This window comes from Notolabrus celidotus, chromosome 9 (assembly GCF_009762535.1).
Source record: "Notolabrus celidotus isolate fNotCel1 chromosome 9, fNotCel1.pri, whole genome shotgun sequence".
Lineage (NCBI taxonomy): Eukaryota > Metazoa > Chordata > Actinopteri > Labriformes > Labridae > Notolabrus > Notolabrus celidotus.
Genome location: NC_048280.1, coordinates 26,168,448 through 26,180,845, shown reverse-complemented (window position 1 = coordinate 26,180,845; position 12,398 = coordinate 26,168,448). Strand labels below are relative to the sequence as shown.

Sequence of the window (12,398 nt, the reverse complement as noted above, 5' to 3'; positions counted from 1 at the left end):
GGATCAGTATACCTGTGGCTAATGAATAACCAAATCCAAATATTTACAAAACAACGATCTCCCTCTTGTATTCAATTTGCTGATATGTTTTTTTTTCTGTAATACGTATTAAAAAGACAACCACACAAATATCATGGTCATTCAGAATTCTGTTCGATTATTTTATTGCAACCTCCCACTTCACCCTATCACAAGTTATCTTTATTGGAGCAATGCAACATCTGTTAGGGCTACATTTAGGGCTGCACCAGAAAGTGTTAATTATTTCTATCATAAATTATTAAAATCAGGATGCTGTGGATAAGTGCAATACAGTATAATTCAATTCTCCAAAATTAATGCATTATAAAAACACGCTTATAGACAGCACCAACATAGAGCAAGCTTATATGCAGGGGCAGATCTACAGGGCAAGTGCCACCCTAAAACACAGCCTTGCCACCCCTGTTTCCACCCCAGTTGGAAGGATTTAATTCAAAGAAAAGTTACGCCTCATCGGACACTTATGTGAATTACTGACTGCAGTGAATAAGTGATGCGAAGTTGGGCTCTTTTCAGAGGCTCTTTCGACTCCCTAACGGCTCTTAATTAAGGATCTTTTGTAACTGTATATATTTGACCTTAACTTTGCAAAAATTAATGGTTTGTGTGGTGAAAACCCTTTTACGTACACTGTTTTTATGAGAAGCCTTATAATTGCCTAGTTTGTGCATTTATTCTGTTACAAAACCATTCTTACTTTTGTTTTGTATTTTAATCAAACTTTTTTAATTGCACAAATTAACAAAAAACTGCAAAGATATCCACAGAACAGAACCAGAACAGAACTCAAGCAAACAGAACCAGAACCAAGTCAAGCAAACAGAATCAGAACCAAACTCAAGCAAGCAGAACCAAAACCAAACTCAAGCAAGCAGAACCAGAACCAACTCAAGCAACCAGAACCAGAACCAACTCAAGCAAACAGAACCAGAACCAGAATCAAACTCAAGCAAACAGAACCAACTTAAGCAAACAGAACCAGAACCAAACTCAAGCAAGCAGAACCAGAACCGGAGTCAAACAAACAGAACCAAAACCAAACTCAAACAAACAGAACCAGAACCAGAACCAAATCAATAAAACAGAACCAGAACCAAACTCAAGCAAACAGAACCAGAACCAAACTCAAGCAAACAGAACCAAAACCAAACTAAAGCAAACCAAACCAGAACCAACTCAATCAAACACAACCAGAACCAAACTCAAGCAAGCAGAACCAGAACCAACTCAAGCAAGCAGAACCAGAACCAACTCAAGCAAACAGAACCAGAACCAACTCAAGCAAACAGAACCAAACTCAAGCAAACTGAACCAGAACCAAACTCAAATACACAGAACCAGAACCAACACAAGCAAACAGAACCAAAACCAAACTCAAGCAAACCGAACCCGAACCAAACTCAAGCAAACAGAACCAGAACCAACTCAATCAAACAGAACCAGAACCAAACTCAAGCACACAGAACCAGAACCCATATAAAATATAGATGTTTTGGCATTTCTTAAAACTGATAACTAGATTTTGATAACTAGAGTTTTAGGGAGGGGGGGTTGTCCTGTTGAGGGGTTGGAGCGCCCCCTTATCAAAGCAGGAATACACCCTCATTTTATATGTGGACAAATCAACTCAAAAGACATCCAGAAAACAGAACAACCATTGTAAAAAAAAATAGATATCAAGCTTTGACCAAAGTATACGTTTTTAAATTAATTCAGCACATAGACGTCTGCCATGTTGCCACCACTCAAAATGTAATGCCCCCCTCTTGCCACCCCATGAATATTTTTCTAGATCTGCCCCTGCTTATATGGATGTGAGAAGTGCCACTCTTTGTTGTCAGTGTGATTTGAGCATGTGCTAGACAAGACAAAGGGCGATGGCCAGCACTGCCACATTGACTTGTGGGTGTATTTCTTTGCAATAACTTGAGATCCAATTTGGCTTTGGTAACTGAATTAAGGCTGTGCTTCACCAGATGACTATCATTACATGGATGTATCTAAGGGTCAAGACTTCTGCCGGTTGGTTGTCTCTCTAATCATCACATGTCATTACTATAATCAAATAAAAGCAAGATAAAGAGCAATGTACTAGCTCCACGGTAACACTAGGATGTACATCTTTCTCAGTAACCCCAAAGCCTCTTTGTAGACTGTTCAAGACACTACAGGGTGACAGATGCTTTCCTATTCCCAAGTTTATTATATCCTCACACCACATCACACCAATGAAATGAGTAATTTCACTGTGAAACCAAATTTATTCAAATCAAAGACTTGTTGCTCTCTTTTGTGACATGGTGCCATATGCCAGCATGGTGTCTTCATAGGAGCCACACACTGTGAAATGTGTTTATAGGCTTACATGGCTGCACATGGTGAAATCTGTTTTTGCTCCTTTTTTAATTTTCATAATACTTATCATAATTAGATTGTCCAGGAGAAAAATACCACATTGTAGGACCGGTTACTGTCACCACCTCTACCTTTTGAACTGAAGTAGTAAAATTTTGCCTGTGTTTGGTAAAAAGTGTCATGGTTAGTTTCTCTTTTAAAAAAATAAAAAAATATTTTAACCACATGGCACTACCTGCACCCAACTTTTGAATTTATACTGCTAACAGATACTGCATGTCACTGCATTTATATCTTGCAAAGCAGTTCTTCCTTATAAAGTTAGATTAGCAATTTGATCAAATGTTGAATAACCTAATTCTTAATTTCCCCTGAGTTTTTTTTTTTGGATGAAGAATATCGAAAACGTAAAAGGGATAATGTGATACCCATACTGCGAACTGGCGTTTTTTTTTTTTCCAACTGCGGACTGGTAGAACTACAAGTTTTACGTTTACATGTTTTCTTCTCATGCCAAACTGTGAAAACCTTCTGGACTGATATCCATGAATGGTTAAAAGTAAAAATTCAATCTATTCCAATTTCCTTTTCAATAAATGACATAACTTTTGGTTTGATATTAAAAAATAAAAGTGATGAAGTCTGCTGTAACATAATCCTGTGCCTCTCAAAATTCTTTATTCATAAAAACAGGACTATGAAATCTCCCCCCAAATTAGTTGTTTTTCTAAATTAATTCCAAATATACCTAAAATCCTTGAAAATAATGAAAGAAACAAGAGCACTTAAAATATACGACTTCCTAAAAGAATTCCTCACTGAATTGTAAAAGTATCCCCTTTCATTACTCAACTTAATTTATTATTTATTTTCTATTCACCTTAAATTACCAACTGAGGCTGTATTGTTTCTGTATTCTTTAATGATTGTTTATGTATGATGCTCCTTCTGAATGTACCCATTGTTTGTTACGTACATCTATGATAAAGTTGAAAAATAAATAAATAAAAAAAAACAGAAAAAAATAAAGTTTTATTTTCCTGTGACGTCAGTGATGGTAACCCTTGAACTTTCATTCTGGCCTCTGATTGGCTGTTTCGATCAGTCTATGTTAGGAAGCCAAACTAATCTGTGGTGAAACTGTCTCTACCGAAGTTAAGTCTGACAGATGTTCAAAGTCCAGGATTTACTGTCTCGAAGTGATACTGTACAGTACCGGCCTTCTGTTGTATTAACTTCCATACTAGTTCTGCGCTATGATTTTCTTACCATCCCCACCCCCATTAAAAAAAGTGCGCTAACGGCGCTAGCTTGGACTGCTCGGTGATAATTACTGATTCCAGCCAAAGAGTGTTAATGTTAACATGATAAAGAACAAGGCGAGCTGTAACTGTGGAACTGTAAGGAGCTGAAATCATCAGGAGGATTACTGAGACGATTAGGAGGACATCCACCACTATGGTAAGTTTGCTTTGAGCGCTTACACGCATTTATTTCAACTGTTTGGCTAATGTTAGCCACAGCTGGCAGGTAGCAGCTAAACAAATCTGCCTGTATTTGCTACGAAGAGACCTTTTCTGACTGCTTTTTGTGGAGGCTAAGATTTGGATTGCGACTTTCTTACATGCTATGAAGTTGTTCATTCTGTGAACGAAGTTACATTCATGCTGTGATTGTGAATTGCTTTGCATTAAGGACTTGAAATATGGATATCAGTTTACCTTGGTTGGTTGAGTGATTGAGTCTCGTTTTACTGCAGTAATAATACATGCAAATGTTTCTTCCATTGAAATTATTAGCACTGGTTTTATATCCTTGCTCCCATTTTAAGCCTTGCATAGCCCAAAGACTGAAAACAAGGAATATCTGCAAGTCTGTGGGTTACCTGTTTGTAGTTGCTGGTGTATTTAGAATTAAAAGTAAAATTAAGACTTACCTTTTTAACCTAGCTTTTAATTTGGAGTAATTTACTTTTAGCCCTGGACTGCATTATTATTTTTTACTATTTTAATTATTATTTTAATCATTACTATTTGAATCATTGCTTTAACATTTATTTACCTTATTTAATTATTTATTTATCTATGTATTTCTTGTATTCATCTGAACTTGTCAACGCTACCTTATTTTTAACTTTTCTTTCCACTATTATTTTATTAATTTTACTGTATTGATTTTATTTTATTTTTAAGTATTTTATTTATAATCATACCTTTTATAATTTTACCATTGCTGTTGTTTTCTGTCTCTCTGTTATTCTGTGAATAACTCTGCACTTTGGGCTGCATGTTTTTATGTATGAAAGGTGCTATATAGATAAAGTTAAGTTGAGTTGAGAATAAGCCAAGCTAACATGCAGTTGAAGATAGCTGCATGTTTATTGTACAGACCAAGCGGCAAACTCCGGTCTCAAACGATGAAGCCAATGCGGAAGTGATATAAACTGCAATACATCGAAAATCCACTTGAGGCTGGCTGCAGAAACACCGGAAACCACATAGATATGAATGGGAAAAAGACGATCTTTGCAGCATTAATAAACATGTTTACAGCCTGGTTCAAAAAACGTCTTGGCCCTACAAAGCTAATCTCTCTAATGGCACACACTGTACGGGGGGTGAATTTTTTTCTAACATGACGGTTAAGAAGATATTAAGATTATGAGTTTTGCCCAAATAAGGACATGACTGACGTGACTCCCGGTCGGGAACACACAGCCATTGGCTAGGAGGCTCACACTACGTCACACTCTGCCTAGTTGAGTTCCGCATTACCAATATGGCTGCTGCCGTCGATTTGCTTCAAAACAGCTCTCAGGAACAGATGGGTGACGTCACGGATACTACGTCCATATTTTTTACAGTCTATGGTACAGACAAGACAGCAAGGTACTTTCATTAAGAGCTAAAATAAGTAATTTCTTTCTAAAAAAAAAAAAACTACACATTGGGTTAGTCTTGTAGTGTAATTCAAATTTATGTTAAACTTTTCCATTATCTGCAGATGAATTGTGGATACCTTTTTTAGTTTTTATTGAACTAAGTTCTTAAAGTTTTTGCTAGTTTCTTCTTTATTCTTGTGAAACAACTGCTGTAAATCATAAGGGCAGAAATGTATTTGGCATTTAGGTCAATGATAAGTGAAAGAGAGAGTTCATTGAAACTGTGAATAGTTATTTATGATTTCAGAATGACAAATTGGATTTTTGTAGTTTACTATTGTTCGATATCATTGACAAACAGCTGTAGTGAACAAAAGAAATGACACGTGTTAGAGATTTTTTTTCCTTCCTCAGCAACCGGAACAGCTAACATCATCATCACAACCGTCCACTACACACACACACACACACACACACACACACACACACACACACACATATCCACGCTCACACAAAATCTTACTAACACATGCTTCCACATCAAGGTGTTGACAAGCTACTAAAACAGGCATGCTCATTTTATGTTGAATATGTGGCAGCGCTGGAGTTGATAAGATAAAATCTCAGGTGTCAGTGGAAAAAAAAAAGATGAAAAAGAAAAAAAAACAACAACACATGCTCTGGCGGAGAAGAGGTACACCTGCTAAAGTAATGGTCTAATTATGGAGTAGGTGATGAAACACTCGTCAGGAGTCTGGAGATATCAGCAACACATGCTAACTGTGAAAGCCATCAGCTATTACAGTGTTTTAATGTGCGCCACATCGCACGCTGAGGACTGTGCGCGAAGATGAATGATGGCTGTGGCAGGTTTCTGTGGGGGAGCAGTCAGAGTAGGATGCATAGCATTACAGCTGGCATTTTGAAAAGGTTCATTAAAACTGTGATTCCTTTGTTCACGCTTTGTTTCATGTATACTTTATGACACATCTCAGTTCAAGTCGACCCCATAAACCTGGGATCATCCTATCGTGTGCAAAATATCATACCCTGGTATGTCTTAACAATGTTGTAGTAGTGATGGGTAATCAGCGGATGACAGAAGAGCCCCTAGACCAAAATTATACCTCAGTGAGCGACTTTGCACCCAAATGATAAAAAACAGCAAAGGTTTTCTTTTCATGTGTAAAGGTCATTCCCTGTGTTGTGTAATTTGCTGACACTAGTCTGGGGACTGAAGATGGAGATTTCTGTGTTGCCACCCCGAGAGTAATAATATCCCTATCTCAACTTGGGAAATCTACTGCGCCCCAACGTCCCCGTCACCCGAGTGAACCCATTATAGGCCGTGTAGAAATCTGCAGGTCTCATTTCATATATGACCCTCACCCCCTCCTCCTCTGGTTTCTGTCCCTGTGTCTCCTGAATAGCTTATAATAACAAGCTTTAAGAAGCCTACCCTTAGTGCCCCCCATAGGATACCGCCTTGCAAGGCTCTATAATATCATGCTTTTTTTCTAATTAAAGGTCAGTTTGGTGCAGTCTCATTGTTGCTCTGGCTGAAAAATCTCCTGAAGCATCATAGCTTTGCCAAATGTGATTTAATTTTCCATTTATGCCATCTGTTTTCTTGGCTAAGGCACTGAATTGCACAAGTTGAAAATGTTGGAACCGTCAGATTCATTTTGTAATTCTTCATATTTGGAGTTTAGAGTAAATCAGATCCAAAAAAGAAGAGGTTCCTTACATGTTTAACCTCCCAAGATCAAACAGCAGCTTCTCCCCAGACCTGTAGTTGGCATTTTTGATAGTTTTGTCCCTATTGTGCATCTGGAGGTGGTCAGAGTAGCTTAAGTAATTGCTGTGGGTAGTATTCTACATACGCTTATCTTTTACCAGCTTATACTTTATTGCTTAACTTATTAAACACACACCCGTACACCCACATGCATCCGTGCATGCACACCGCACACACACATGCACCCTGCACATGCATACATACACACATATACTTTCCTCCGTCTGGTGGGGAGTCTGGACTGCTCCGACTGACTGCGCCTCACTGCCCTTGTGCAGTGGTGTGCCAGTTGTGCCTTCCCCCATCGCTGTGAATGCCACCATCTGGTGTGCCACGTGGACATCATAATCTCCCCTTAATTACATTAGCAGTGCAATCAGTTACTGCATTACAAGGCCGGGCGAAGAGCTTTTAAATCTTGGAGGAAATCATAAATAATTGCACTAAGTACCCAGCGCCAGATGTGCGTGCCAACTTGGCTGGCATGAGATAAATAGTAACCTCAACAACGGTGTTCAATATCCACTTTGCAAACATTTTTGGGCAGTATGATCCCCTTGTCTTTCACACTTGTCCCTGTCCTTGTCCTTTACCCTCCAGATTCTTTCACTCGGTGTGTTAAAGCACACTGAGGTCGGGGTCCAGTGACTGTGTGGACAGCTACCTGTTGCTGCAGTGCTTCTCAGCTGCAGAGTGACTGATGGCCTCCAGGAAACAGTTTGTAACAAGGTGCTTCACAGCGTCACCATTCAGTCCATTACTACAGCCTTCAATCATGCCTCAGTCGTGTAATTAGATGTTTCTCAGGCTCCTTGTGTTCGAAATTGAAATCCGTGATGGATTCTGAATAGTTGGGTTAAGGTGTGGGAGTGTGTGTTAGCAGGCTAACATGACATTACACATTATGAGTCACCATCACAGCTTTTCTCCTCAGAGGGGATGTTGCATTGTGTTGCATGGTGCTTTTCACTCATCTTCCTGTCATGTTCTTAGTTCCCAGGGCTGCTTGTACTGACACACGTCTCAGTCAGTTCACTGCCAGCTCAGAGCACTTCCTCTTAACCTTCTGGCTACAGAGAACCACTATCTGTTACCAATACACTGTGGTCATTGAAGTTATGGAAAAGCTCCAGTTTGTAATAGGAGACATTAATAGAATAGATTAGGGATGTACATTTTAAGTATTTTCCGTGATCGGTTTTTGGAAATGTTAACGATCAATTATCGATTAATTGATAAAAAAAATATTATAATTTTTACGTCAAAAACAAGGCCATATACGTTGTTTTCCCCCTACATTTTATTTTCTACAGCAACAAAATGCATATAACTGACGGGATTGAATACAGGCACACGTTTGACACGCAGAATATCAACGATCAGGCTCATTAAAATATTCTCAGCGGACATAATCTTATAAAGTGAAGGCTCATAATACTAACAGAAAAGTACTTCAGACTCACAGTGTCCAGTTTTCTGTCTCCTCGTTCTTATTGAGAAAAATAAAACATGTGTATTCGGTCAGGTGTCAGCCAGGAGCGCAACCGGGTCATAATCAGTCCAGCGGCAGAAAAGCCCAGACGGCTCTGATGTTGCTGGTCTGTAAACGTAGCGTACCAGAATTTCCCACCTGTCTGTTGCCTTCGTATCCAAAAGTGGGAAATATCCTGTTTAAAGCTGTCAACCTTTGTGTCCGTGTTGTTGTTGGCAGCAGTTTTGTATTGATCCTCTTTTAAAAAGCGCACGTCGAGACTTGACGCACAGCCGCAGCCGCCAGCTGAGCGTCTCCGCTGTGCGCAACACCTTTAACACCTTTAACATGCTTTAAACTTAAAACACCTCCCTGATAGATGAGTGTAATATGAGACCACATGATGTTTGTTCCACATGACGGAAAATTGATAACAAAAATGTGTGTTTCGAGTAATTTCTTAACAATCAATTAATCGATAATCGATTAATTGTGGTCATCCCTAGAATAGACACATTGAAAATCCTCATAGTTAAAGGAGAGCAGCTATAAATAATGATACTGTCGAAATGATACTACTTAACCTGATGTCTAGGGATGCACCGAAATTAAAATTCTTGGCCGAAAACCGAAACACTGAAATAAATTATTATGCCAATTATTAGTAGGGAGACCGGGGTCAGTTGTAAAACTTGCACTTGCTCCAATCAGGAACAAGTTAGGAATCACCTGATTCACTCTGCACATGCTCAGATTAGTTGCAGCTAGTTTGTATAGCAGTTGCAACACACTTGGTTAAAAGAGCTCAAAGTTATAGACAGAAATGTCAAAAATGTTACAACTGTCCCTGGTCTCCCCTACTATTGCATGACTAACCTCACTAAAATCAAGGATCTCATTGAACATATAAGACAACGAGGCTGCATGCCCCTCATCTGGCACGAGTTCTTTTTTCTGCGCTCTGTTCTACGTCTCCAAGCGGGTTCTCCGCATCCATCGTGGTCTGAATCATTTCTTGTGCGCGCTGCTTTATTCACACATCCAAGTAATGATCTTTTTAACGTGGATCAAGTACAGTCGCGATGAAGTGCAGAGGATCCAAATAGATCTCAGTGAAACGTGTGCTGACAGACTCGTAAGAGTGTACTTTTCATTGTTTCATCACAAAATTATTTTTCGGCCGCGTTGTTTCGGTGATAAAAGTCCGACGAAAATGCACTTTTGGGCCATTTTCGGACGAAAATTTTCTGTGGCCAAATTTTTGTTGCATCCCTACTTTCCATTTATAACCCTATGAAGTAGGGCTCAGGATTTAACTTATACCTCAGAGGTGTCAGTTATATCGTGTGAACATAGTTTCCGCCATGTTGTATGTGAATGAGAAATTCTTGCTTTCACTGAAACATGTCTGGCCTGAACAGAGAAGAAAACATTAAAATTTTCCCAAAATCTTAATAATTAATTATTTTTAAATCCCTTGTAATGTTACGTTTTTCATGATCCATTTGTTTAAGATGCGGGTGTTTGTTTGCTGAAATTCCATTCCATTTCTGTCCTACCTTTACCTTTTATTTCATAGACCCTGACTGTCTTCGTTTTGATACTCATGTGTTCAGATGATTGAACTCGTACAGTTCTATCCCCATCAAGTCTTTTTTAGAACTCCCAGTGAAACAAATTAATGTTCTCTATCACTGGATACCGGAACAAAATGCAAATACTGTCTTTATATAATCTTGTGTTACATTTCACAACTACAAAGAAACATGCAGAGATAATTGGATCCATATTCTTTATTCAGTGATCCTTTAAAGCATTCTTCATAGTGCATAGACATTCTTTAGTGTCTTGATAATTACTGGTTTGGTGTTTTTGTGTTGCATTGCTTAATATATGCACAATGTTAATTGAATGAAATGGTGAAGCTTCTTTCATGTGCTTGAATATCAAACAACAGTTTGGTGTTCCATCTTTGTGCTCTCTTGAGAGCAGGGTTAAAAGACACACCTCCAGATTTATTCCCCTCACTGTTTGAATAAGATATAAAATCACAAAAAGGCCTGTTGACAATCCATCTCCTGGGTGGAGATATTGATATTAACATGTACTATGCCCATTTCAATTTGATCACAATCTGGCCTTCAAAGTGCTATTTAAATGAACGGGTGTCTTTCCAACTACACAATGTGCGGTGAGAAACACGGCAGAGTGAAGAAAGAGAATTACAGATATTGACTAAATACGTCTTATCATTTATCATAATTTCTCCATCCACTTTGTCACGGCTTCAGCGTTTAAGGAAGATAGATGATACAAGATGTTGTCCTCTCTTTCATACTTTCCGTGCTCTGGGAAGTGTGTCCAATATGGACTTACTTTACCTCTTTGCAATTCAGTTGGCATGCGTTTGTCACCGTCCTGACATAGCTTGCATTTCTTGCATGTTTTTTATCCTTGCTGTGTTATTATGGGACATCTGGCATTTACACCTTTAACCTGTTTGATGAAGGATGCATTTCATGAGCAGCAATATATCTTACTGATAGCAAATATTTAGAGGGCAGGGTGTCAAATTACTACACGGGAGTTTTAGTGGACTAAGCGGTGGAGATTTTATTTCAGGGAGTTTTTGAACCACAATGTCAGTGTAGTGTCATTAAGAAAGCAAGGCTCCTAAAAAGATGTAGGGTTTGCTTTCCTTGCGTCCCGGTGGGCTTTATGCTGAGGTGGTCGCCTCGGCAAGGGCGACCATTAATATCTGAGAAGGAATATTCCCAGGGTGAGGTGACTGGATGGAGAAGGTCCTGCTCTGAGCAGACACCTACAACATGAAAGTTCAAAAAAGTGCTGAGCCTGAGCACAGCTAGCACTGCAGCCATCTGCTCCCCTGCTAACTAATGCAAAATATCCACCCTGAGCAAATGTCCAAGAAGGGGAGGGATCCACTGTCTTATTTCCCTTACAATACAAATACATGCAAACTTAACTACTTAACACTATAACTACTCTGCAGCAGAAAACAGTTTGACTATTCATCATATGCAAAAATAGTTGTCTTATTGTATGCAATAACACATTTCTATTTAATGTGCAATAATGCTTTCATATCATATGCAATACTTATTTATATCGTGTCATAATGCTTTATGCTTCATGTACATCTACTTTTAATATAATGGAAAGTACTCATCATACCTTGCGCAGTAATTTTCATATGATGTAGTTCATGTTGATTAATTTAAGTGTGTTTCATAACGGGCTGAAAACTCAACACAGTACAGTAAAAGTAAAGTAAAAGTTAATTAAAACTTATTTAATTTTTTTATTTACATAAATCAATCAGTTTGATAAGTTGTCTTTTAATATCTCTTCAGGAAAAAAACATTATTTGATACATTTTCATAATGCAACACTTTCTGTATCATGTGCAATAATACTTTTAATTACATGTGCAACAAAACATTTCAAATCATGTACATCTACCAAATATATCATGTGCAACAATACAATTTAAATCATGCACATCTACCAATTATATCATGTGCAAAAAAACCCTTTCATCACATGTGCAACTTAACATTTTAAATCAAGTACACCTACCGTTCACATCATGTGCAATAATACTTTTCATCATTTGCAACAAAACATTTAAAGTTGCGTACATTTACTGGTTATACCATGTGCAATACTACTTATTATATAATGTGCAGTAATAGTTTTCATGTCATGTTCAGTAATTATCTCCATTTCATGTGCAGCATTGCCTTTCAGTATTGGGCTGTATTTTCCATATTATTATGTGCAATAATACTTTTTATATTGCTTATTAATATTTCTTAACATTTGACCAC

At 38.2% G+C, this 12,398-nt stretch overlaps 1 long non-coding RNA gene across 4 annotated transcripts in view; it reads left to right on the top strand.

Annotated features, from left to right (window-relative positions):
• Positions 1–3,497: 3,497 nt before the first annotated feature.
• The window catches only part of LOC117819248, a 139,376-nt gene continuing 130,475 nt past the window's right edge, over positions 3,498–12,398 (top strand). For 3 of the 4 annotated variants that reach the window (XR_004632493.1, XR_004632494.1, XR_004632492.1), the window contains exons 1-2: positions 3,498–3,858; positions 7,677–7,805. This is a non-coding gene — a long non-coding RNA (uncharacterized LOC117819248). The remainder of the gene's footprint in view (positions 3,859–7,676; positions 7,806–12,398) is intronic. The other variant, XR_004632495.1, reaches the window with a different exon arrangement.